At 48.2% G+C, this 27441-nt stretch overlaps 1 long non-coding RNA gene across 3 annotated transcripts in view; it reads right to left on the bottom strand.

The window, feature by feature from the left end:
* Positions 1-243: 243 nt before the first annotated feature.
* The window catches only part of LOC119125540, a 33289-nt gene continuing 6091 nt past the window's right edge, over positions 244-27441 (bottom strand). The window contains exons 4-7 of one of the 3 annotated variants that reach the window (XR_005098483.1): positions 25645-25828; positions 19239-19395; positions 13894-13979; positions 244-330 (exon numbers count right to left, since the gene is read on the bottom strand). This is a non-coding gene — a long non-coding RNA (uncharacterized LOC119125540). The remainder of the gene's footprint in view (positions 331-13893; positions 13980-19238; positions 19396-25644; positions 25829-27441) is intronic. The other 2 variants (XR_005098481.1, XR_005098482.1) reach the window with 2 other exon arrangements.

The raw sequence follows: 27441 nt of genomic DNA, 5'->3' as shown, positions 1-27441 counted from the left end.
AGACGGGTGAAATGAACTGACGTCCGAAAATAGCAGCGACAATTTCTTCAATTAGCGCTGTTCAAATAATTACAACATGAAAGCTGTTTGTAATCTTTTACTGCTTTTGAGTAGTAAAATGAAGCAACCAAAGTAAAAGGAACAGATTTTCACTCAAAGCTATAATAGCATGTAGCATAAAATAACTATAATAGCATTGAGCAAACATTGTGTACTAGATCTCATTAAATGGCACACCTGAGAGCTCGTCAGCCTCTGCCCAAGGGTTGTCGGCCATCTTGTCCAGGTTGTGGGGCGTCGCCGGTGTTCATCCGGCTCCTCAGCATTTGTCTAGGCAACACACACACACACATGCACTTGAGTTGTGTGGGGAAAGCTACAAATTCAAACGGTTACACCTCCTTCACAAAGTTGACAGAAAGTCACGCCATGTTTTACAAAGTGGAACTTGATGTTGACGCACGGTGCCACGGCGCAGCCCGGCAAACAGGCGCAAGGCGTCCGTCGCCCGCCCGCCCGCCAGCCCGCTTGCCGGCCCACGACGACATTCTATTACATTTATTGGATTCTTTCCAGATGAGTGGCACGAGAGCGAATCCCACCGAGTCGGCTTTATCTGCACTAACCTGCAAGTCTCCCCGGCGAGCGCCTGGCGGGCACAACAAAAGCGCTAAAGCAATTATGACGGCGCTTTATCGTCCGCGGTGACCGGCGGCGGCAGCTCGGCCCCCGCGCACGGGCGGCTTAGCGAGCATAAACACATCGACATAATGGCGGCCGAGTCTGAGGAGTTGTTGCGCCTGTTTGCAGATAACACCATGGCGGCGGCGGAGGCTTTGGGTTTGTCGCTCTGGCCCCAAACAATGCAAAACAAATATGGAGATGATTTGGGCAGATAACGGCAAGTTTAGTTCTATTTTCTCCTATCGGCTATGAGACGTTTTTTTTTACAGCAGATGGAAGATGACGAGAGGTAAACACTCGGGCAACCGAGACTGAGACCGACAAAAAACATGAGCGAGTTTGATGGGGCAAAAAATTGCATTGTGGGGACGAAACAAATGCCTGATGAATCTTGTAGTTGTCTTGTAAATAGCGAGAATGCAAAATGAAGTTTTTGTCGAATCTCAGTGTGAGAGCGACTCAATGTCTATCAAAGCATGTAATGTTTATTCGTGAGGAGTTCCTTTCCGTAAAGGTCTGTTTGGCCTGGGCTCAAACAGACCTTTGAATAAAGGCTTCCCCTTCCGTTACACAAGAGCAAAGCTTATAATTGACGTGGGTTGTTGCCTCGCCTCGCCTCGGGGGAGCGGCTGCAATCATATTAATGAAGGAGGTGGCGTCACACCACGGCCAAAGGGAATCTCAATAGCGACAACAATATAGAGCTGCAGAGCGGGCCTCCATTAGATGCCGGCCGGTTATGAGCTCATTATTTAAAGCGACGGCTGCCGACAAGCCATCAGCCGTCTATCCGCCGTCATATTGGGACACGCACGGCTGGCCCAACTGTCTGTCTGTCTGTCTGTCTGTCTTTGTGATGAAGACGCCCACTTAAAGAGCAATTAAGATGCATTTCCCGGGCCCGCCGCGTTCTCATTTCCCTCTTTGAGCCGCGCTGGCATCAATATTCAGCTCAATCTCACATCAGATGAAGGCGACTGCCTATATGTTTTTGTGTGTGTGAGGGACACACACACACAAACTTCATTTTAGACTGTCCCTGAAGGCAACAATGGATGAATGGACAGACAAACGGACGGACAAGAAAGCTCCGATTTCAGACTGCCCCTGAAGGTAACCCCTGACTCGACAAGAGATGATGTAATATTGCTGCCGAGTGTGTGGGGGGGGGGGGGGGGAGTGTGTCCAACGTAGGGATTACTCCAAAGCTATGCAAACTTTCTATTTACTGCCTCTTTATGGTTGCCAGGGTTATTTATCTGCCCATAGGGAAAGTTGCAGGGAAAAGTAGGGAGGAGGGACGAGAGGATTTCAGGCTCATTATTTCAGCCACTAACAGGACAATGAATTCAGCTGCTTTATTGAACGCGTGCATTGATAGCACACACAGCTATTCAGTCACAACTGCACAACAGCTGCTTTGCGTGCACCGCATTACGTCAATCTTTCATTTTTCTGATTAGTATTGAAATGTCCAGCTTTAATTCTGACTACCATCATTGCATCCGTCTTTTATTATTCTTTATTATTGCGCTTATCAATCCATTCATTCTTATCCAGATGACTGCGGGTGAGAGGCGGGGTTCCCTCTCAACTGGTCACCAGCTTCATTTTCAAATCATTATCACTGTCGTGTTCCTCTTTAATCCAGTTTATTTCTATCATCATTACTATGTCAGGATGCAATTTGTTTGATCGCCTGGCCTTAATTCACAGCGTGATGCTGCTGAAGATGATGATGATAATGACGGCCTGAATGATTATTTATATATTTGAATATGTCCGATGCCCAAGCGCAAGGTCACAAAATGAGTTTGTACTTAGAAATTAGCGACAATGAACGGCCCATTCAAGTTCAAGTAAGCAGATAAGAGCTAACAGCAGGATGTGATGCAGCCTGGTGAGCTCATACTGCAGCAACCAAAAGAAGGGCTAGCGGAGGGGGGGGGGGGGGGTCTCTAAGAAGGGGCGCATCGCAGCTACACAAATAGAGCATTAGCAGTTATTTTGCATTAGCATTATTTTGTGCATCAACAGCTGTGACATGTAAGAATTGCAAACCCAAAATGTTGAGCTAACTTTTTTTTTTCCATTTAGCTTTCTGCGGTCAACGGCTAAACTTTCACCGGGCGGGTCAAAATCTCGCTGGTTTGTCGTCGTCCACGTGCGTCACTCTCGTTAGTGTGTTAGCACGTTAGCGAGCCACATGGCGAGTGGGAACGGGACATCAGCGGGGAGCTTGCGAGACTTTGGAAACTCTCCGTCCTTTTTTGTCACTTATTCACCACCGCACGATCTATAAAAACATCCATTGTGTATTATGATGCTGCATAAAACACCGACACGACACGCCGTGACACTCAATGAAGCTAAAGCTCATGCGCGTTGTGTGTGTGTGTGTCATCTTCCCCACTGTCTTGGCCACCTGCTCCAGACAACATCAACTCGACTCATTTATCTCACCGCAGGACACACACATGCACACGCCTTGCTTGGCTAACTAAGTGGGGTGCAGTTGTATGGACTCTCAGCTGAGATGAAAAGATGAGGGTGCAACGGAACAAGCGTCACACACTTAAAGTGCACGGAGGCTTCGACCTGGACACCTGGAAAATGATGGCCAAAAATGACCCCCCAAAAAACCAGAAAGGAGCCAAAAGATCAAAAACCCGACGGTGCACCCATTCATCGGGTGCACAAAAAGAGTGAAGGGAAGGAAGCACAAAGGAGAAGTGCGAGGCAAGCAGGAAATTGAATGTCAAGGACTCTTGTTTGCTCCTGACAGAGGAGCTGCGAGTGTTTGCCTGAAGGCGACGTGCACACAAAAGGGGAGGAATGATAAAAAGTGGAAAAGGGGCAAGATGAATGGATAATAAATACAGATGGAGGGACAAAGAAGAAGAATAGCAGACACATTCTCATGTCCCATTTGGACAAAGCGCCAGCATTCTTCTCACTCATCCACGCTATCTACATCTGGCTCCATGAGTCACACTCCGGTTGACGGATGGACAGAGGCCTCACACTCACTGAAGCAGGAGTTAAGTACATGCAGGGAACCGCTCGCTTGTCTCTAATGTTTTGGTCATTTTTTACCAACGTCATCGCATGAGTGTATTGTCATCTCATACCATCATGTCAAAGTCAAAGTCAAAGTCAAAGTCAGCTTTATTTGTCAATCCCTTCATATGTCAAGACACACAAAGAAACCGAAATTCCGTTTCCTCCATCCCACGGTGACGAGACATACAAGTAGGCGACACAAAACAAAAACAAGAAGGCACAAACCATAAATAATAAATAAAATAAAATGAGCGATGAATAAAAACAGACCAATAACCCATTGAATATGAGGGGCAAAACCCTCAAATCATTGCACCCTCCTATTTTCTGACCATTGGATATGATCAAGTCCTCATACGTCTGGCTTCATAGCATTCTCATGTTCTCGCAATTGCACGGCGGTCACATGACGGCCTCGTCGTAGCCTCATCGTTGCCGTCTTGCGCAGCGACCGGTGTTACTGAAAGCAAAGTGCTAATGATGTATGTTTTTCTTCCAACAAATGCCAATTAGCTGAAGTTTGATGATAATCACGATGATGCTGATGATGACGAGCACATCCAACCTGAGGTAAATCACAAGCATAATGAAGCATTATGGTCTCTCTATCACTGCAATCAGGCTTTTGTTGTGCTAATTAAATTCAGCGGGATGAGTGCGAAGCAGAGCCCGCCGCCGGCCGGTTACCGGGCGGGAGAAAAAGATGGATCGGCGCTAAAGCTCTCACGCTCGTCCCTCCAGGCGCTCGCAGATTGGCTTTTTTTGGTTTTGCATGATTTATTGTATGACATCAATCTTTTCTCCATCTGTTTATGGACGGGCGTTGTGTTTAGCCATGCGTGGGTTCACTCGTGCGAGCGGAAAAGAAAAACAAGTCCAAGTAAATTAATTACGGAAAACTCATATTTCCAAAACGCACTGGCATAATAATAAGCATCTGTTTTGGAATTGGAGCATTCCCCCGGTGCAAGCGTAGCAATAGCTAACGGCTAGTAGTATCGCCACGCTATCCACTGCGAGATCCGGCTAACTGCTTTGATTGACACTACTGCCACGCGGCTGCCAATCATTCCGTGCGGTGAACACACACGGACGCTAATAATTGACTTGCACTCGAAGAAAGTGCGAAAAGGAGCTGCACTTGGATGAGTTGAACTTGTAGCCACTTGACAGTGGTAAGAATGCAAAAAGTTGGATTGTGCTAATTGCTAATAGACAACCGTTTGACCCGACGATGGCCGCTACTTTGACGGAGTATTTTGGACGTCTTGCCTCGTGCTGCTGCAGGGCAAGGAGGATTTCCCACAATGCACCTGGCCCCGCCCACCCACGGCTTTCCCCCCGCCACTCGCCATCTGCTCACCTTCATCATCCATCCATCTTAGTTACTTACTCGGCATCTTCTGCGCTGGGAGCAGGTGCTCCTGCTCGACTCGCTTCTATTATTCACTCGGCGCTCCTATTAACGCTTTCGCATTCGGTTACACTCGCTTAGCATCAAACACTCTTTGCTCCAACCAGATGGACCTCCAACCCGACTTCTCCTCGTGCTTTTTGAAGCTTTGAGATCAAGCTAGTCGGTTGAAGGGACGGACGGGATGAATCCGACAGGCCGCATTTTGCAGTCGGCTCGGAAATGAATCGGACTTAGTTCCGGTACAACTCTGCCAAATCGGACTTTGCGGTTTATTTTCCGGCCGCGCGGCACAAGCATGAAGCGGCCGTGATGTATTTAATGATGACTGATTAGAAGCTGAGCATAATTCAAGTCAAATCTCATTTCTTCCCGTCACAGATAAACAAACGGAGTCCCAAAGGCTGAGAAAAGATATGAATATGAAAATAGTGGCAGCACACCCGCTCCTCGGAGGACGATAAATAACCATTACCAAAAGATGAATTCATTACCGACGCACTGTGCTCTCCTTTCTGCTACACCCGAGCCATGTGGTCAATCGCAGCCATTTTAATATTATTGTCATTCTGATTTTTGTTGTTTTAAAAAAGGTCAAAGTGATGTGACCGCTTCATAGTCATTCATATTTATTTCCCGTTGTTTTTTTGTATGCAAAGCAGTAGTTGTCCTCGAAAAATAGATCTTCAACTACATTATTTCAAGTGGGAAATTTTGCTTGGTTTTTCAGTTTCCGGAAAGGACTTATCACAAAACCCGAGGTCCCACACTTCAGCTTTTGTTTTGAAGTGTTCCTCTACGATATAATATGTGTAGCTAAGTATCGGTGGAATCATCTTTGGCGTGTTTGCCTCGAAGCGCGCGGCTGCGGCTAACCTCCCGTGTGAGGTGACAGCGTTGCTATCTGCGCAGGAACACCCGTAGGGATGCATTTGCATCCTGGGAAATCTCAGCTCGTCTCCGCTTTGCCGCGCTTTGCCGCGCTTTGCCTGCCTCCCGGGCAGAGAGGTCGCTAGAGAGGAGAGAAAAGCTCATCCGTCACTTATCAGTGGAAGCAAAAGTACCAGATTGTGCCTGTATGGCACCAGTTGGATTTTTCTTCCGCATGGCACACGTTGGCTTTTTTTGCCGCACGGCACTAGCATGAATCTACGGCTGCGTGATACCAGTCAACAAACTGGAAACCGGTGGTGGGAAAAAGTGAGAGCCACGCGGAAGACTCGGCCCGTCTTTGTGATGGCTAACATGGATGCAGTTGAACATAATGCATCGCCGGCGCTTTTCTTCACCAAACACGCACTGGCCCCTGCCGCCGCCGCCGCCGCCTCCCGGAGAGACGCCGGCGTTCATCTGTTTCCTCCAATCGCTCGTTGGTAAGCACTTTGGAAGCTGACAGCGGCCATCCTTCACCGGGCTTCACCATATGCTGCGTGGCTGTCACCCAGGAGAGCGCCACACACGCAGGCAGGCAGGCAGGCAGGCAGGCAGCCACGTCGCTCCAGATGCTCCCCCCGCACACACTGGTGCAGCAGCTATTTGCACACGCATGTCACCAGAGGAGACAAAAATTGGACAGACATGGTCCGAGAAGTTGCTACTCTGCAGCCGCGTGCGCCCATTGTGTGAATGGGACGGACTTTGCAGATGCACGCCACGACTAGCATTGATCTCACAAGTTGGACTTGGTGGCCACATGGCACTCAACCTGAGAAGTGTGGTCATGCAGGCACGAGCGGAGTCCTCGTCTCGTATGCGAGTGAAGACGAACGAGACACTAAGAGAACGAGCGAGCGAGCGGGCGGGGGACTTGGGAGGGCACCGAGGCAGGCAGACAGCCGAGCGAGCCGAGCGAGCCGAGCGAGCCGAGCCAGCCGAGCCAGCCGAGCGAGCCGAGCGAGCCGAGCGAGCAGCCAGTTGAAGTCAGAAGTGGGTGGCAGCGCGAGATGAAAGCCATTTGGGTTTGAATGGGAGATGAAGGGAGGCAGAAGAGAGGAAGTGGAGGAGATGACAGAGGATGGAGGAGGACGGACGGGGGAGGCTGGCTGGGCTGGGGTGGGGGGCTCTCAGATGCAGGACGGGACCATCTGGACCAGATCGGCGCCAGGTCTCCCGCAGTAAACACGAGGCCTCCAACAGATTTTTGGGTGCGCAGGCGGAGCGTCAGCAAACTGGAAGCGCCTTCCGCCACTGCGCCCATTTAGATTGACTTTGACGTTTCGGTCTACTTTAGCACAAAGTGGGAAAAAAAAAAAACATCCTCATCGCACAGCAGATATTTACAGGTGAGGGGGCGGACCCCCAGGAGTCTCCCACCGCCCGTTCCTGCCAGCTCATCCTCAAATCTACATCCCGACGAGACACGCCTCCGCACGCACATCTGCGTACACACAAAGGTTGGAAGCGGTTGAAAGGGGGAGAAAAAAAAAAAAAACGGTAGAATTTCAAGTCACGTTCCTCCCGCCGGCTTCATTAGGATTGTTTTAAACAGCTTCTCAAACATTAATGCTTGGCCGCCTGGTGAACCGGGCATTAACATGGCCGCCGGCCCTTCACCTCAGCCGTGAGACAAAAAAGCACTTGACCTCCGCCCGCCCCCTGCGTTACCGCCGGCAAACAGCAGGGGATTGTCCAACGAGGAGGATTAGAAAGAAAACAGGAAGGAGTGAGACGAATAACAATCGGGCACTCGCTGAGGCCTCGCCGTAAGAGATGATCGCTAAAAACGGATTTTTAAGCTCAAGGAGGTTTTTTAACTCATTCACTGCCATTGAAAGATTCATTTTCACACATCAGGCAATATTGACGACAACACCAATTAGCAGCGTGTGACTCACGAGGACAAAAAAAGTTTGTTGAGCGTCACGGCTGTGGAAACAGGAAGTGATGCCCGCAGGGAGCTTTTAACACGTCACGGAGAGGGGGGGGGGGGGGGGCAATCTTTCTCCCCTCACTCTGGCTCTGTGTTTGCCTCTCATTTCCAGTGAGGAAGAAGTGAGGAATTGGCGAGATGAAAGCAGGAGCAATTAGCAGGCCTTCATCAAGTGCCAATTATCTGTCAACAATATGCTATGCAAGTGTTAAAACCTACTCTGTGTTATAGAAGGAAGTACAGAGTGGGGAAAGACAGATTCCCCTCCCCGTCCGGCCCTTAAGCGAGCTTTCTGGTTTTGCTCTGCCACTCTGCATATGCACGCCTCATAATCCACTGCTCCTGTTGGACAGCACCAGTGGAGAACCTGCCCAAAACCAATGTTGCGCATCTCATCAAAATCGGCTGCGAGCTCACTGGCAGCCAAAGTGGAGGGAGGATTGAAGGCAGCGGAGTGCGCCCGCCGCCAATGTCCGTATTCCGGGAGGTCCTAGGCGTAATCCCTTCGCTGGCGGGCTGACAAGCAAATGCAGTGCGCGCACTCACACACACACATGCGTGAGCGCTTTGTTCATCGTTAGTGCTTCATTCACTGACACTGCACGGAATAGAAAAACAAAAGCATTTTTCAGGACCTCAGACAAAGCCAAGCACTCACTACTGCCCCCAGTGGTCTGGTAGATAAAACACTGGCACAGTCCAAACAAATCAAATAGCTGCTCATTTTCATTCATTCCCAGACAGTCAAAGTGGGGGTCGCGACAAAAACAATTGTATTTTGGAGCCAATATACTTTTTTCAATTTGTAATGCACTCGGACCTCCAAACACACACACACACCCACAATTTTGGGGGGTTGATCAGAGTTCGACATCCCTGCGGCCAAAAAGTTTGAGAAGCCCCCGTTTTTCAAAGGCGTTTGAAAGGCAGCCACAGAGACACGAGCTGCGCCAACGTCAGCTTGACTGAGACTTGACGGGGCAAGAGAAGATTTGGCAAGATGAGGAGCCTCCGCCGGGCTCACTGGAGTCTCAGGTGGGACTTTGACAAGGAGGGGGACACATCATTTACTCCGCACCCACCTGTCACACTGATGCACGTGTGTGTGTGTGTGTGTGTGTGTGTGTGTGTGTGTGTGTGTGTGTGTGTGTGTGTGTGTGTGTGTGTGTGTGTGTGCAATGAATGTGCCTGTGTGTGCACAAGTGCATGTGTGTGTGTGTCTACATTGATGTGCATGTGTGTGTACATTTGCATCTATAAGTATGCATGCGCGCATACGTGTGATCGCCAGCGTGTCATTAGGAAGCAAGAAGCTGAGGATCGGAAACGCCGGCGCTCACTCTGCCAGTGAGTCGGGCCAAGATAGCAGCGGTGCGTGCGTGCGTGCGTGCATGCCGTCAGAATACCAACAAGAGCTTGACGTGAGGGAGGTGTGAGATGTTGGGGGGGACAGGGGGCGCTATGCGCAAAGACAACAAGATCTGTCAGGTATAGGAGGCTCAAAGGAATTCGATTTCTTTTTTCTTTGCAGAGCAGTTTGCAAATGAACAAGTTCAAATAAATCTTTTAGCCAGCCTGCTAGAAATATTTTCCAACTTGTCCTCGCAATGTGCACCTTTGCTGTCTTTTTTTGAATCTGAAAAAATAGCTCTATGTATTTGGCCATAGATACATATGTAAGGCAGCTCAACCCTAACGATGAAAAGTGCAATATCAAATGGACGGATGATCGTTCCGCATGCTACTGTGCAGCCTTGGAGCATTGACGCATGGACACAATCAATCCGGAGTGGAGATTTGCAAGTCTAGAAGTTGCACTTCCCAGGCCGAGCGAGCGAGCGAGCGGCTTTCTCACCCTTCCAACCAGAGTGAAGGTGATGAGCGGGAGTGAGAAAAACCAAGCCCCCGCTGCCAGTTTTGGGGGGGGGGGGGGGGGGGGGGGCTTGCTCGTCTGAGGGGTGATTTTAGCAGACAGCGGAAGCGCGTCCAAAGCCAGCCGAGCATCCATATTCCAAGTGAGAGGCACGCAGTTGCCAGAAGATGGTCGCAAGACGGGCTTGGGGCTTCGGTGTCGCACATCTGGGACATCCCTCTCATACTTTGAAGCGCTCGCTTGCATCCACTTCTCGCTCGCTCTTCCTTCACAAGCCATTGATGCACGCAGGCGGCGGTCCAATTAGCAACCAACGCTAGCTTGGAGTTTCTCTCCCTTTTTCTCTCTTTCTCAGACCTAATGGGTAGTGAAGATGGAGCTCTCCAAACTGGTGTCCGCACAAACACGGTTATCGACAGGCTTTCCGCTAGCATCGATAGCATCTGATTATGTCAAGACTGGACTTGTGTCTATTAGCCTAATCACTTTTTCTTCTGCGAGCTACTGCAGCGGCAATGTGGAGGGGGGGGGGGGGGTAATCACTGGTGCTAAAAATAGAAACGCAAGGCGTGGTCCAGGGGGGACGCTTAACAAGGAAGGTGTGTGATACAAACAACCTCGCCACTTTCCATGTGCGAGCCACCACACCTGAAGGCCGGAAGATTGGCATTAAGACACTGAGGGAAATGATGAGGCCCTGCTGAGAGGATGCCAGGACGTTGTCATGTGGTGCGTAATTGGGTGGGAGTGCGAGTGGGTATCGGGATCTGTGGCCTTCTGCTGGAATCTGTCTCCATTAGCAAGGAGCCAGCAAACGCAGCTACAAACAGCACATCCATCCGCACGTGTGCTTCAATAGCGACAAAGCTGCCATATTCTGCTCTCTCAACAATGCGCTCGCTCCATCTTTTAATTGTGTGCGCAAGATCATATTTTGTAGCAATGGGCCTCGGACCTACAGCGTGAAGCAAAGGCTCCCCAAGCGGGCCGCAGTCTTGTCGCGTGAGGCGTGGCGAGCTGCCTGCCACTGCAAGCAATGCAGCTTTCCTTAATTAAGATACTTTGTTTTCATTTGTCCTCCTCTTTCCCTTACCACAGTCCTAAATGGAATTGGATTCTAAATGATCCATAACCAATAGAGCTATCTTTACTAAAAGCGCCTCCGACGGTCGAGTCCGGGGCCCGGCGTACAACCCCCCCCCCCCGAGGGGATTGTGGGAAGATTGGAGCGACACGGCGCGCGCCATTTATGGCTGAGAGCCCCTGGAGACGCGAGCGGCGAGAAGATGTAGGAAATGAGATCCTCTTCATTTCACTGGGAGAGCCGAGCGGGGCTCTCCCTCGCTCGTTTAGCGGAGGCGAGGCTCGCGCAAATGGCCGAGCGGGGAAGTCAAACAGCGTGCGCCAATGTCTGTTTATTGCACACCCCCTCCTTGGCATTACGCCATCAACGCGGACGGCATAGTTCATCACCGGAGCCGGCGGCGGGATGAAGAGCGCCGGCGAGGTGTCAACTTTGTTAGCGTGAGGAAATGATTTCTTCTGCTCCACGCAGAAGAAATGCATTTATTGAACAGCACTTCCTCCTTTTCCTGACTAAGCCTGCTCTTTGATGCTTCAATTTTCTTTGCTATTTACAAAGATGGAGGTTGGGTTCATCATCCACGACAGCAAGTCAGTCGCCTTTTGCGATTTGCGTCCTTGGTGCAAAATTTAGGACCATCAAATTGTCTTTATATTTCATTGCATCAAAGACACAAAATTGCTGATTCGGTATATCTGACTGGAAAATTTCTTGTGCATGTTGAGGTCATCACACTGAATTCGCATTGACGTAAGAAATGACGTTAGGCATAACATTGACTGATGTTAATAAAACACATACCTAAGACTAAATTGTCGTAGAAGTTAAAAAAAAAAAGCAAAAGTACAAAAATTCTTCATCTGATCAACATGATGTTGACAGAGATGTTTTCCTCAAGCTCTGGTGTCGAGTTTGTTAAGAGGAAATTATTTCATACTTTCCAAAGCGCCCCCTCCCTCCCTACCTCCCCATTTAAATCCATTTATTAAACACCTCCTCCTCCTCCTCCTCCTCAGAAAAGCCTGATAGCTGGCGAGAAGTCACATCTGCTCCTCTCTAATTCAATCCCACACAAGTTTGCTTTACCCCTGCTCGCTACATAACCTAATTAAAAGCAAAACGCAAGAATTTTGGGAGAGGCGCGCTCATTTCGCATTCATCAAGCGGACTGAGTGAGGGAAGAAGAAAAAAAAAATATTTTTTTTTTAATTAAAATGAAAATTGCCCTCCCCCAACACTACGTGGAATGATATATTTAGAGCCAGCCAGCCAGCCAGCCAGCCAGCCCATATGGCAATCAAGCGCTCTCATTATTAGACACACTCGCAAGGGGATTCGACACGCGCCTCGCCTCCAATATTTACAAAGTTCAGGACTCAGGTGCGACGCCACTTTTTCCGATTGGAAACAAATACGGACTCCATAACTCGGGTGCAATCAAGCGGCAGGGGAAAAAATAGGCTCGATTAATACCACAGTAGTTTGTGTAGTGGGGCTTTGTACTCATTCGTAGTACGAGTATTAGGCCGTGGGTGTTTCCGAGGCACGAGTCGGTGTACGATACAATCTTCGCTCCGGGCTAGCGTCTCAAAAGAGGTCGTTGAAAATCAATAGGGTCCGCAGCGCAATGATCAGCGAAAGCAGCCAAGAAAAGAGCCGGCCGGCAACGTGTCCAAATCAATAAGTTGTCTTTCTTGTGATGTGATTGTTTTGGTAAACAACCAGCTAGCTCACCATGACCTGTGATGAGAGACTTCACAGGCAGGGTGAGAGAAGCACCTAGACCCGCCGGCCGGCCGGCCGGCCAGTGCCGGCCGGCCAGCTTTCTGTGTTTATAGTCTTTATTTATTATATATAGTATATATATATATATATATATATATATATATATATATATATATATATTTCTTCCTTTTCATATTTCCCTAAGTGCTGCTGGCTTCAAACTGGCCTTTCATCTTAATAAAGGCCCGCAACAACAGAGAGAACAATTTGACGGGGCAGAGCGCGAGATGACAAACATGGCGAACGACGAGAGCGCGTGGTCGCTCTTTACAGCCGCGACGTGACGGCTATAAACAAACGACCTTGAGCGCCGGCAAAACGGCTACAGTCAATCAAAACAAACAGTATGCCTGTGCCAGCAAAACAATACTGGAATCCCACCAATCCCGAGTGCCTTCCCGCCAAGTTAACCGGTCGCTAGAGAGAATGACGAGCTACGCTTAAAGGACCCTTTAAGGCCACCGTAGCGTCGTAAACAATGCTGGTTGAAGCAAACGCTTTTGCGGTTATCAATAAAAATGCACTAAAAACTAACTAATGATGCTAAAATACTTTTATTGGGGCCAGCAGGCTGCTATTTCTTTCCATAGAGTCCTGTGCACGGAAAAGTATTGTGCTCTAATGCCTACAAAGAGTATCAAAATTGACACCAAATCAATGACGTTAATTTGAGACCAGAAAATGATGCCTGAGGCTTCATTGTAATCAATATACGTCACCGTACTTGTAGGATTCAGGAGCGAAATAAGACTTAAGGTCGAGGCAAACGCTTATTCTCTAATCGATACAAATATTATGAAAATTGACTTTAAATTTATTTGATTAAATAGACCAGAAAATAGGTTTAAAACAAATCTGAATTTAAACCCTACACTTGCCGAATTTTGTAGAATGTAGCTATATAGAGCAAGAACTCATACAAGATAAAAGAATGGACGAGGCAATGACGAGCTATGCTTAAACGTGATCACTCCATATACACACACACACACACACACACGCACACAAGCGCATACACACAAGGGTGCACGCAACATTCGTTGTACAACTAAGTTGTAAAATGACAATAAAGGGCATTCTATTCTATTCTATTCTATTCACAGATGTTTCTATAAGCTTACGTTCTTCAGATACTTTGAGAGCGACAATTGCAAACTCCCTTGTTATTTTTGCCTCATTTGGTATCCTTGACAACACCGACGGCATCCTAGGAGCAAAAATCTGCTTGCAACAAACAGCCACATACAGTATACACACACACACACACACACACACACACACACATTTCAAAGCTGCCTAAATCTCTCATGTTGTGCAGCCTTTCAGTCATCACAAGGTCTGCGCTTGCGTCTTGTTTCATTCTCAAACTGCACATTCCGCACTTCCACGTGGCTGCCTAATTAGTGGCCTGAAAGAGAGAGCAAAAAGTTCCCCCACCGGGAAAAAAAAAAAGAAGTGACAGACTAGAGAGCGCGGCCAAAGAGCGAGTGAGACCCCTGTCTTTATTAGACGATCCGGAGAAAGGAGAGCAGAGCCAGGCCAGGCCAGGCCAGGCCAGGCCAGGCCAGCGAGGCGAGGCGAGGCGAGGCGAGGCGAGGCGAAGCGAGGCGAGGCGAGGCGAGGCGAGGCGAGACGAGGCGCTTCACTGGTGGCATTTGCAGCGAGTCCGACAATCAAATATGAATCAGAGCAGCAGCACTGATTTGCAATTAAAATGATCTGAGCCTACCTGCCTCTTAATTAGGGCCTGCAGCAATGACACGTCGTCAGTGTGCAGGGTGAAAGAGTTTAGAAAAAAAGAAAGAAAAAAAAAAAGGGGGCGGGCACTTGCATAACAAGCCTGCAAGGAGATTGGACGAAGGGCAGGTAGGGAGGGAGGAGGAGGAGCCAATCAGGTTGCAGTGTGTCTGCTCAAAATCCACAGCGACCCAGCGAGAGGAAAAATAACTCAGCATGTTTTTGGGTGTAAACTTTGTAGGCACAAAATGGTTGCTTCAAACCAAAATGGCTGACTTCCTGTTCTTTTGTGCATCCTGTTGGCACTGAGCACGAACGCTATTAACACGCAGCGCGCACCTTTTTACAGCTCATAAGCATCATGGGTTAATGGGCCGATCATGTCCGTGCGCATTTCCTTCCTGACCCGTCAGTAGCAGCTAATTTGCCGCAACGGCGGTGACAAGCACCTCGTCATTAGCTCTGCAAGGTTGACGTCGTCGGTGTTACACGATTTGCCACGTGCAGAAAAACAAAAACAAAATAAATAAAAGGGTAGCCGTCACGAAGCCCGCTCCGCCCGCCACCTTGACAGCCCCCGCCTCACACCTGGCTGATCCACTTAATCGATGCCACTTCACATCAGTTGTGATGGACGCGAGGAGAAAGAGCAGAACGCTCGGGGAATTAGCTCGGGTTGATTAAGGCCGCGCGCGCCTTACAGGAAGTGACCCCAAAAGTGGATGATGTCATCGACTGCAGTCACTTTCTATTCTGGAGAAGACGCTTTGATGTGCACCAGCACAAAGTGAAAGTGTCGGTGGCGCTCCCATGAGGATTTTCATACAAAAAGTGCTGCTTACGTCCGAAAATACCTGCTTTTCTATTTTGTGCTGGCTGCCTCGTGTTTATTTTGAGTGTAATTCCACTGTCAACCACTTGATGGTGGCACGCCATTTTGTTTGAATACGAGCGAAAAGAGCGCATCCTAGTTTCGTCCTGCTTTTTACGCCAGCCAAAAGCAAAAAACAGCCGGAGTTCAAGCGTTTTGGGGGTTGAACGTGTCCTTGTTTTAAACACAACACTTCCTGGCGCGTCATCTGGCCTTTTAACGTTAGCATTCTGCTCTACGCTTACTTGCAGCGGCAGACAGATGCGACAGCTGCCGGGCCATATGCGACAAGCCTCTTAGATCCTTACTCCTTAATTATGGCCTCCCGCGGGCGCAATATTGACATTTCAGCTCTTTTGTGCGCGCGCACGCACGCACGCACGCACGCACCCTCCAAAGTCGGGAGACTCGTAAGGGTAACGACGCCGACGGGTTACATGGCAGCGCACCAAGTGTGTTTGCAGACACGGAGCTGACTCGTAGGTTTTGCCGGCGAGGTGTGTTTATTTTATTTGGGATTTTTATTTTTTCCCTTTGTGGCTCAACGCATAAATGTAATCACCGCGATGACAAGATTATAAGCCATCAGAGGATGCCAGGTGGGATACTCAAAGTGCAAAATGGCTGACTTCCTGTACATTTTTGGGCCTTCAGACTTTTTCATTGATCCTGTTTTGCGAACGTCAATCGGTAAAAGTGCTGTTGAGGGATGTTGATTCGATGCACTACTGAGAGGTTTCACCCAAAATGGCTGCTTCAAACCAAAACGCCAGACGAAATGTCCAATTTTAGACACGGGTCCTTCTTACTCTTTGAATTCCGTCATTTGTTCCATTCAAATAAATCAAAATTGGTCATTTCAGTTCCTGAAACGTCACTGGTTGGCAAAGAAATGTTCCCGGTGAATGATGAAGCGCTTCACACTGCGTGCCCTTTAAAGGGTTAAGGAGTGATTACCACGGCCAATTAGACAAAAAGTGGCCACGCACCAAGGCGGGCGGGCGAGCGAGCGAGCGAGCGAGCGAGCGAGCGAGCCGCTTGAAAATGGCACTGGAGGAGCCTTCGCTTTGATAAGGCCACCGGCGGGCGAGGAAGACGAGCGGATGAGTTATAGGAAGGAGGCGCGTCGGGGGTCACTTCAGCCCGCCATGCTCCCAGATTCACGGCAGCCACGCTTAATGTCACTGCCGCCGCCATCGCCGTGTATGTGTGTGTATGTGTGTGTGTTTATAGTGCGGCTGGCTTTATCAGTCTGGCATTTCCTGCTCTCAGACGTAAGCAGCAGAAGAAGAAGCCATCTGATGACCTCACAGGGAGTGCAGAACACACACGACCTTAACAGCAAGTCGGTAGCTTGGCAGGATAACACACGCTGGATGGCTTTAGTTCCCACTTGCAAACAACTGAGGATACTTCCAAAAATGGCTCTTTCAGTTCTCCAAAATATGACTATTTCCCCCAAAATAGAAACTTTGTTCTCCAAAAAGTATGACTTTAAATACACATGTTTACGTTTAGACAAAAATAGAAAATATGAATTACAAAATATCCAACTTCAACGACGCCTGTTACGTATCTTGGTGAATTTTAATACTCAACATGAGGTGTAAATATACTGCATTTGGAAGCATACAATACAATTTAAAAAGCACATTCTCAAAAAGAGCAGCAGGATATTAAACACCCTGGGAATATAAGTCCACTTCTCTAATCATGCATGATTAGCAAATCCAGACTGGCTCTCTTTTTGCGCAGTGAATCATTAGTACTCGAGCACCGCAAACTGTACCAAGGTTTGTTGTTTTTTTTTTTTTTGCTAGTCTGTACTCCGCTTTGACACGTTTCACAGAGAGACTCCTCATTTGCGGACGGGAGTGTATAATGTGTTGCTGGATGGTAAGAAAGGATGGAAAGGTGCACGCAAAAAGAAGCTTTTAATGGGCAGCATTTAAAAGCTCCCTGCCAGGTAAACGTGCACGCAAAGTGCTAATTGGGGAGCGGAGTGACGTCGGGGACCACGCGGGAGTCGCCCCTGTCGTACGGGAGTGCAACTCGTGGAGAAAAGGCAAGTTATTAGTGCGGCTAGTTTCTCCTCGCAAATCATTTTCTTCGTCCTCCTGCTGCTGCTGAAAAGAGCAGCGGTCAAGCAGGCGTGTGCAACCAGCGCTCCTTGTACTCCCGCCAGGCGATGTCGTGGAAGGACTTTTCAAATGATTATTTGGGATACCTTTTTCCCGTTGAGGGGATTCCCTAGTCGGAGCACTGGATTTGGCTCCAAAGCAAAATGGCCGACTTTCTGCTGTACTTGCCAATTTTTGGTGCCACTTGTTATGCTCCTTTTTCAGGGCGCAGTGTCGTTCGCCTAAAATGGCACTTTCAAACCAAAACGGACGACTTTATTAGGCATCCTGTCATGACCAGATTTTCTACTGATGTTCATTGTTTTTATACTGATGTATTCCTGAAGTACCTGCTTAACACTAGCACCAAAAAAAGTCTATTTCGCACCAACCTGTTGACAAGCAAAGGTGTTGACTGACACACACACGCGCGGCGGCGGCGGCGGCGTCAAGGGGGAGCTAAAGACAGACTTTGTTGTCGCGGCGGCGGGCTAATTAGCCAGCCCTGCGCTCCCCTGCTCGCTCAATGTGTTTGAAATCCGCTGGATGGAGATAATTGAGCTGGAGATGTGCTACACGACAATGTCACGCTGAAGGACGCATCATCACACACGTACGTATGTGCACACACACGCACACAAAGGCAGACGCACAAGCGTTGTTAATAGCGTGAAAGGTATGTTTGCTCACTCTATTAGGCTCATATTGTGTGTGCGTTGTTGTTTTGTTTTTTTAAAGATGTCAATAATTGCTTCGAGGCGGTGAATAAATGCTGTGAGCTCTTCAAATTCATTGGGATGTTCCGACTCTCGTGTCGGCCACCTTTTCTAGTCGTGTGTGAATTTCCAAATGGATTTCAGCGTGCGCTATGAAAATCGATTTGGCCAGCCGGACGACAGAGACGCGAGGCGACGCGAGGCAAGGTCTCTCCCCCCGAGACTCAAAACAAGGGTTTAATTTGCATTTTAATTACAAACTTCCATGTTGCGGCGTCAAAATAGATGCTCGCTCGCTCGCTCGCTCGCGTCGCCTCCAGCGCTGCTCGGTACGGACATGTGGCCTTTACCTACAACTCATGTCATGCCTCCTGTTTATGTTATGAAAGTTCTTCTTCTCCTTTTAGAATAAATGAAACAAGTCCCTGCTACAAGCTTCACTCATCAACCTGGAATTCTGTATCGTACGTGTCTATTAACTCATGTATGCCTGAGCTTAAAAGGAAAGTCGGCCATCTTGGCTTTGACGTGGCCATTTTGGGTTAAGAGCCATCAGAAGCGCCACCAAAAAATGTCATCAAGCAATACATAAATAAATACAGGTGGTCTGCATCAAAGCAGCCACTTTTCTCATGATGGGAAGTTGGAATAACTAGGATGGATGGACGGAGCAACAAATACGTAGACAGATGGCCGGCCCCACACCAGTTCTTTCCAGGTATGTCACCAGTGTCAATATCGTTAGCGCTATATTTCCCACCAGATGATTCACCCCTTAAGCCAGAATCACGTGCGTTCAAATGCTTGGGCTTAAGTAACGGCTGAAAAGAAGGTGAAAGAAAGACGCTGGCACTTTGACTGATCTGCTCTCAGTTTTGTACTGATCCCGCCGCGGGTTGCCCTCACATCTTCACCTTCACTCTTCAAACATCATTTGTGTGTGTGCGTGTGTGTCTTTCTACACCTCATCTTCCTTGCCAGAATACACTTTCCAAAAAAAGCACGGGCAGAAGAAGCCTTACCTACATCAAAGTCTCTGGCACATCTGTTTCGTTGGCTGACTCCGCCGTCGGGCCAGCTGGACTCTGCGTCCCAATCCCTCTTCCCGTGCGTCCGCTGCCGAGGTTTCTTGGCGAGTCGAGAGAGCCGGCGTGGGCGGACCAGACGGCGAGTTTGCATCTGTTTGGCGAGGGAAAACAACTGAGATGGAGCGTGCGCGACCAGTGCGGCTTTTTCACGCATCCATCCATCCATCCATCCATCCATCCGTCCATCCATCCATCCATCCATCCGTCCGTCCGTCTTAACCTGCCGAGGTGTGTTGGAGCCTGCGTTAGCTTACTTTGCAATCGCGTAGTTGTATAGCACACTCCACTTCAAGGCTTCAAGCTGTTTAATGCCTCTCTCACTTAGTTTACTGTCCAAGTCAAGGAATTAAAAGACAATTACATATTGCGTAATTCAAACCACATAACTTTGCCTCCAGCTAGCTTAATGTTGACAATGCAAAAGACATCAAGCAATGAATATTTGAACACAAATGGTGTGTCAACACATGTAGATAATTGAAGTTTGAAATGGAATTTTAAGGATCAGATCAATTTCTTTGTATTTGTCATGTAGTAGTTTGTTGCACATGTAAATACAAAATCAGCAGCGATCATATTAACCACAGGTATTGACGAGGTCACGCACACTGAGCACAGGCTAGCTAGCAAGCTTTTTTGACATTTCTGGCATCTGATTGACATTTCCTTGGCATGTGCGTGTAAACATGTTTAAATTTAGAAACGACATTTATTTACTCTCAGAGCGGAGCACAAGCTACGAACACAAAGTGTGCGTGTGTGTGTGTGTGTGTGTGTGTGTGTGTTTACCACTCAAGCGCGCTGCATGGATATCCATTTTGACCGTTATGGCCTGCTTTTAAAATAAATGACTACTTTAGGCATTTGAATATGAGCATTTTGGAGCCAAATACAAAGCTTCAGGATCGTCTTGTTTTAGTGCGCTTGGCACTTATTTGGGCGCCGCTCCGACGTGAAAGGGAATTGGGCCTAAATGATTTTGACGCTTCGATCGGCGCCGCGGGTCCGCTCGGGCGGAGGGTTTTACGGCCACATCTCTGCGGGCCTTTAATGCGGCGCATTAACCTCGCACGCGCGCACACACACACACATTCAAAGTCTTGTGAGGTAATACAAGAGCATTAAGGCTATGTGTTTTGGATTTCTTCGGGTCAAGTGCTGATAGCTTATTTATTTACCGGGCCACACCCAAAAATGACATTTCCCTCATCCCATTTGTCTCACGTACGCGGTGCAAATTCGTCCGACAGTTACGTCGTCAGCCAAGATAGTTTGGAGAGGGCACCGACCGGATTCAACGCCATTCTGCTTTATTTGCATGCCGATGACAAACCACTGACACGTTCTTCTTATCTGGCTTCCATCTCAGGAGACACGCAAGGAAAAAGGGAAGAAGCAATCACGTCAGCTCCTCCGCACGGTGACATTTGACTCTCTAATTCCTCCATCTTTTACGGCTATCATTCAGTGCCACTCTATTGCTCTTTTTGCGCAGCTTCCCTCTTGTAAATCCTCCCCTGGCCTCCATCTTTGTCTCCTGCAGCCATTGTGCCTGGAGAGCCATCAATCTTCCTCAATGAGTGCCAAGCAGTGCCAAGGCCAAGTTAGATTACTCCTGGCTCTTCTCACTTCAGCACATTGTCTACAGACGTATACAGTAGATACGTAGATAAAGGTACAGTCGGGTGCACTGAAGAAAATCACATTTCCTCCAGGTGAGCCAAAATACTTGCTTCCAATATCGCATTTACATTGCTGCCAAATCTGGATCAGATCTGGAAGTGGGTTTGGAATTTCACCCTAAAGAAACAATATCAGCCTCATTCCAAATGGTAGAAAAGTACAAGAAACTTCCAAGGTGTGTGTGTGTGTGTTTGTGTGCGTGTGTTGAAGCGTTAACACTCATAAAAGATCAGGAAAAAAAAAAAAAATCAGGGCCGCGACCTTGCAGACCAAAGGGGTTTTTAACGAGCCGCCTCGCTGCCCTCCATGCTTCAGTTCGCTCGCTCGCTCATGCCAAGAATGTGCCTTAAGTATCCTTCATTGTACACAAATATAAATAGCTACTACGCTGAGTGTGTATGCCACACTGCACAGCTAAAACAAAAAACGTTGCTAGGGCTTCAGCACGTTTGCGGCGGTGTAATTAAGATGAAGCTGTCAGTCAGTCAGTCAGTTCCTATGACAAAATCTTCACATGTAATTAAAACATTGACAGTTGGCGATAATATAGTGATTTTCCCAAACAAATAGGGTTATCATCTCCTCACAGGACTTCATTAGCAAACGGTTTGTGTGCACTAACAAAATGAGATTTCACGTTTGTCCATCCTTCTGTACATATCATGTAGATCCTGACAAAGTCTATTTCTACCACCAAGAGCTCATTGGTAAATTGTGTATTTCAGGCTTTTGCTACCATGTGAATTGAATGTGCTGTGCTGTCTGTCTGTCTGCATTATGGAAGTCTTGGCCTTATTTACTTGTTGACATTCTGTAATTGCTGTTGCGCCACTTTTGGGGACATTTAAGGATATGTACGTATGCGGAGACATGGATGGACATTTGAGGACATGACACTTGAGGTGCCGGAATAAAAGGGAGCCACGTGGGGACAACAGGTGGGTGGCATTTGGGGTCATTTCAACGCTTGCGCATTGTGAAAGCCACACACATCAAATGGAGGCATTTAGGGACATGCATTGGGGGACATTTCAGGTGATCCAGGACAAACCTCTTGCTCTTTGCCTTTCGACATTTAAAGACTTGGGTAACAGACATTGAATATGGCTTTTTCAAAATCATGCGGGGACACCAAAGGCAGCTTTTTGGGGTCAGCCAGGCGAGCTTTTTCCCCGCTTCAAGCGAAGATGGGACGGACGTCAGCGGTGTGAAAGGGACGAGCAGAAAGGCCGCCCTGGAGTAAGTATATGAACTACTGAGCTAGCGAGAACTGAAAAGTGGAAGCATCTACTTAAGGGAGGCGTTTATTTGTCTCGTGATTAGCGTGGCCTCCCCTCGGTCTTCTGCTGATGTCTCCTCTCGCCCGCAGAACAGTGATGTTAGCCTTCTCATGGATATTCATGCAGCCCATTAAAACTTGAGCGAGCGGGGGAAGCTCGCATTGCTTATTGCGCCAGGGAGAGAGAAAAGAACACCAGCTGAGGGAGGGAGGGAGGGAGGGAGGGAGGGAGGCACAGTGAGCCAAAAGGGAAGAGGAGCCGAGGTGAGGTGAAAGGGCTACACGAGGGAGAGGGACCTTGTATTGTTCCCCTGTGAAGCCACAATGAAATTCCAAAGCCTCTGCCGAGCAGAAGCCCCTTTTACGCAGACGTTCTGCAAAATAACATTTCACGCCGGCCTGCCCAAGCACAATATTACTACGGCACATGAGGACACGTGGAGAGATTTGGAGGCCGAGGAGAAAAGTGGGGACATTTGTGGACAGTATTCAATGTGGACATGCTGAAAGAGGAAAGGAAGGTTAGAGATTGAGGTTGGTTGCATGCGAGGCTGGTTAAGATCATCTGGCATGATTGAATACATTTGCAGAAGAATGCAGGTGGATTCCAAAAGCCGTCCCACACCGACCGCTGCGGCCGGCGCTTTCAAAGGTCAAAGATTGTCCAGGGGAGAGGCAAGCAGGGAGCGCTCGGGGGAATCAATATGCTGCTGCTGCTGCTGCTGCTGCTGCTGCTGTTGGCGGGCGGGCGGGCCCCACGCCAAAACCATTTCATGTTCCAACTTGGACGCTCGCTTTGTGACAAAACTTCAATTTCACAAGCGTATGAACTATCGATTTTGCAGCCGCCGCACCTTCATTGTCCTCTGCCTGCTCGGCAGTCTCAGGAAAACTTGTTTTCTGATTGGAACGTGGCGAACGGAGCGGTTCTCTTGTGAATTTCAGATTTTTGAGAGCACAAGAACACAAAGCTCCATATTTTGGCGCTGTGATGCGCGTTACTAAGCCTCTTCTGAGCCGCATTGTCTGGACTTTAATTGTCGGTCAATCAGGATTAGCCAAAACAATGCGCCGCGATACATCGTCATTTTCCATGCACCCGGAAGGAAAGGAATCCACCAAAAGGTGCAAATCCAAGCAGATTTGACTTTTGCAAGCAAAAAGGTACAGCTCAAAGATGAATGAAATCCCTTTATGAAGTCTGATGCTGCAACCAGGAAACTTCTTTGTAATTCAAACTTCAACTCTGGGTCCATGGGATTTTTTTTCCTCACGTGTTCCCAGAATGTCGGAAGTTATTCCAAAAGCCTTCACATTTGAATGACATCCCCCCCCCGCCCGCCCGCCCGCAAATGCCAAATCTGACCAGATATCTCTCCACCGTGACGGCGCTCCACTCGATAATCCCACCATTAAAACGAGCGACGGCTATTAAATGGCAGATATTATCAGCAGCCAATCACAAACACTACAGGTGCATTTTGTTTTCCTAGCTAAATTGGCTGGCTGAGGTTAGCATTAGCATTGCTGCCAATGTATTTTGGTGAAGGTACAAAAAGTCACGCGGTATCCCGTAATTAGCACTTTGGGCCACTTTGGCTGTGACAGTGACCCGAGAGAAGTGGTCAACCGGAGTGGAGCTCACCAGTCAGCAGGTTATTGCCACAAATTTGGAGGTTTGACTGGCGACAGCTTTACGACGCCTGAGTGGCCTCTACGACGCGCCGCCTGTCACATTCTATTAGCTCAGCCCGCTTCCATTGGCTGGCCGCCTATTCCCCCGGCCGGCGAAGCCTCCTCCCGTAAATAAAGCAAATGGCCGCGTCGTGTAGTAAATGAAGACCGGGGACCGTGTGGGCATGCGGGCGGGCGGGCGGGCGGGCGGGCAGGCGCTCGCTTGTGTGTAAAAACATCGCTCCGGATAATTTAACCTACAGGAGCGAGACCAATGCGCCCGCCCGGCTTGGCTCGTCCTTCATCAGTTTCACTTTGACTTATGCTACAGCGCCGGTTAAAAGGCTTCAGTGTAAATGCTTCAACACACACACACACACACACACACACATTTGCCCAGTTTACAAAAGAAAAGGTTGCGTCTTTTCGCAAGAGGCAGCAGGCAGGAGAAAAGGCCATCAGTCTAATGACTGTTTTCAACATCTGTTTCCTTCTTCTTAAGTGCAGGTGCTTCTCTCGCACCCGCACGGCTAAGTGTGGAAAGGTCACAACGGGTTGGTTTCTTCACCACTTTTTTATGAATGTCATCAATAAAAATAAAAAAATAAAAACCTCTATAGGTTCCGCTGTCGATCTGTCGCGGGCTAGTGAAATATGAAACATATACTGGACTGGAGTGGATCACATTGAACGAGAGAGATTGTTGGGACGACCGAGTGACACTGTACTTGGACGTTATTTCTTGGAGAGTGAGATTGTTTGCTTGACGCTCACTAGCAGAAGGAGCGCAGCTGTCGGTGGCAATCGCGCCATTGTTCTCTGAAATTAACTTTGTAAAGCTTCTGTTTGCGAGTGTATGCACGCGCCTGTGTGTGTGTGTGTGTGTGTGTGTGTGTGTGTGTGTGACCAGAAATGTCACTTGATTTGCATTTTTGCACCCACTGCTTTCTTGGATATTAAAGCCAATGGCTTTTTTTTTTGTCATTAAGCATTTCTTTTCAATTTCGTTCGCTCGCTCCTCTCATCATGATGATGCGTTCAACGTGGTGTGTTTTTCAAAAGGCAGATTTTTTTTTGTCAAGGGTTCAACATGAACCCTGTCGTAGACAGACGGGACGAGAACTTTGAGAATAATGCGAGATAGTATTTAATAAAAAGGTTCATGAAAGGAGGCAATTCCGACACTGTTTGGCAAAATGTGACCTCTTATTTCTCATGAGGAGAGATCACACATGAGCGGGCAATTATCATCTGCCACCAACCACACACACATCTTGGATTAGCTCACAGCAAAGTGAGAACACCATTTCAGACTACTTTTATATCCTGACACTCAAGCAGATTTCCGATTTTTCAATTTGACATCTATTCATCCATTTATTTTGTATTTTTATTTGTTCACATTTTTTGTCAAAACTCGATGTGCCCGGCCGGGGTCGCCGTTCATTTATCAACCGCACATCAGGTGGAGGCCTTGATTTGTGCATTCAAACAATTCGATAGTGTTCATTTGGAATGGATTTACAAAAAACAAAACAATTGGATACGCACAACATTGTGGAGCGACCACGGAAATGGTGGATACCAAGCAACAAAATCCCAATGACGTGAATATGTTGAAGTAAGCTTCAATAAAGGTTAAACGCAAACAACTTTTCCCTGTTTGATTGTGTGTGTGTGTGTTATCTCCTCCTTTCAACCTACCTTTCCTCCAGCGGCTCTCACTCCTCCTCTGTAGCGTCAAAGAGCGTTCAGGTCTCCCACAGGACCCGAAGGCATGGCTCTCTTCCAAGCGTGCTCACATAATCACTTCAGACCTGCCAGTTTAGGCCGACATTTCCCTGAGGGACCCGCCGCCGCGCTGCAGGCCAAGCAAAATGGCCGCTCCCTGAGATGGATAGAAACAAGTGCAATTTTCTGCTTCATTCATATTTCACAAACACAATATTCATCAGACACAGAAGACATTAGTGCAAACATTTTTTTGGACTCGAGTTCCTCTTTAAAATGTAACAAAACTAAACAAAGCATTCCCCTTTTTTTTTTTTTTCTTGTTTCTCAATTCCGCCTCTCCCATTTTGGATCACTGCGTGGCCGGTTAATTACGTCGCAAAAGTCGACGGCCGCAGCCGTGCTCGTAGCGAGCCGGTAATTTGTTATGTGCAAAGTAGCATCCGCTAGCGAAAAAAATGAATATCTTAATTAACAAGGAAGCTGAAAGCAAGCCGTGCTGGCTTTGGCCCGCTCGCTGTCAGAGGTTGCGCTCACTTTGACTGACTTGGGGGAAGCCGAATCAGCCTCCGGCGCCACTCCGGCAGGGAACATTTGCATAGCAAAGGCTGGCTCCGGGGCTCTCACTGCCGTCTAATTACGCTCAAAGTGTGCAAACACTTGTACACAACAGTACACAATGGCACAGTAGTACACAATAGTGATCCCGCATTCTGGGTTTAGTGAATAATACCCTTTAACAAGGTGCTTTTATTCACTTTGGACAGCCTTTTTGATGAGACTGGAAGGGAACAATTTAGAAAAGGAATTTCCCAGACGCAAGCGGATATTTCTTCCCCTTCGTGTTGTCCTTTAAGAGAAACAACGCAACACCTTTGACAGCAAGCAAACAAAGTGATCCATGTGTCAAGCTGAAGCCAGACAGACCGATGTAGCTGTCCGTCTGTCCGTCTGTCTGTCTGTCTGTCTTTCAAGGTTTGGCCGGTGAAATATGAGCACTCCCCAAGGAGAGACAAGGACACGCGGGGGCAACATGGCCGCACGCTCTTATTTGTCATTTTGCTTCATCTCCGCCTGGCCGCTGTAAACATCTTTCAATAAAACCAGCGGTCACAGGCGCAGTTATCCGTCCTCCTGACGCAGGTTAGGGAGGGAGGGCGGGAGGTACGCGGCGACCCGGCACCGCCGGTCCAAGCATTTTTCTGCCGCTCATTAGGGATACGGAGCTTTTAAAAGGCACACAAAAACACGCTCTGCCGCTGCCATTGAAGTGGCACACGGACTTTTTAATTAGTAAGTCTCATAACGTGACGGAGGCCGTGGCTTTGGAGGCTTTAACGGGCCCGTTCACACCATTAAAGCGGCGCAGGTGTAACATCGGCAGTGTCACGCGTCATCCTCCGCCGCCGGCATTGTGCTCTTTTGTCCCGTGGTGACAAAGAAGCAGAATGCTTTGAACGGGCTTCACTTTGGTGACGACCACACGCAGCATTTTGCTCACATCGTTGGCTATGAAATTAAAACAGAAATGAATTCAGCACTCTATTGATCTAATGTAGGTCAGAAAGAGAATTCGGTCCTATTTTCAAATGAAGAGCTGTATGGCTTCTGTTGGTTCACTTTTTGTTCCTGACTGAGTAACATTTGTTACGTTTGGGAGGGGGGGGGGGGTGGGGGGGACAACAACAAAAAAAACACGCGAGCCATCGGGCATGTGTAAACAACCGGAAGTGGTTTCACTTCGGTTTGAAGCCACATTACATGTTCTGT

This window comes from Syngnathus acus, chromosome 8 (assembly GCF_901709675.1).
Source record: "Syngnathus acus chromosome 8, fSynAcu1.2, whole genome shotgun sequence".
NCBI classification, from domain to species: domain Eukaryota; kingdom Metazoa; phylum Chordata; class Actinopteri; order Syngnathiformes; family Syngnathidae; genus Syngnathus; species Syngnathus acus.
This window is presented reverse-complemented; position numbering and strand designations above follow the sequence as displayed.